This window comes from Octodon degus, unplaced genomic scaffold (genome assembly GCF_000260255.1).
Source record: "Octodon degus isolate 3935 unplaced genomic scaffold, OctDeg1.0 scaffold00222, whole genome shotgun sequence".
Lineage (NCBI taxonomy): Eukaryota > Metazoa > Chordata > Mammalia > Rodentia > Octodontidae > Octodon > Octodon degus.
The window spans coordinates 971,352-972,154 of NW_004524798.1; positions in this window are offsets into that span (position 1 = coordinate 971,352).

The following is an 803-nucleotide window of genomic DNA, read 5'->3' on the forward strand; positions in this document are numbered from 1 at the left end:
CTGTTTATCAATAAAACTTTGAAAAAACAAAAAAAAAGAAAGTAACTAGGACAGTGCTTATTACTGGAGAGGAGGGGAACTGTTTTGTGAAGAGTCATCTTATAGCCAGCCGTCTTACCAAAGTTTTACATCAATTTCAGTAGCAATTGTTACAGAGTTGCTTTTCTTAGAATCTCTTGAAATTTCTAGAAATAGGATCATGTCTTTGTCTTTTCCTCCTACATATAATTTTATTGTCTTACTGCCTTCTTTAGAGCTTTTAAAAATACTAAATAGTTGTAATAGCAGTGTAAAGCAAAAGGTTTGGTTTTTTAATAAACATTTATTTTTTATTTTACTTGAAATGGTTTTGGTGCTTCATGACTTCAGATAATAATTAACACTGAGATTGGTAAATAGTCTTTATTACACTAAACATAATTATTTTCGATTTTAACTTTCCATGGTGTTTTCATTAGGGAAAGCTACCACGTTTTTCAAATACTTTATCAGCATCTATGTTATATTTTTACTTTAATTTGCTTACCTAATGGATTGTGGTGCTAGATCTCTTCCTATTAAGTTACCCTTGTATTCTTGGAAGGCATTTTATTTGTTCTTATTCTATGATGTGCTCAACCCATCGTGAGATTCTATTCACGTGACTCATCCACATGGCTGCACTGATAAAGGTTCTACAATCTGAGGTACAGGATCTCAGGATCAATCCTGAGGGCATTTCACTGACCTTCTCAGACCAAAAAGCTACAACTCTTGTTGCACAGGTCCTGCTTTACCTTGGTCTTAACCATCCAGTAGAAAAG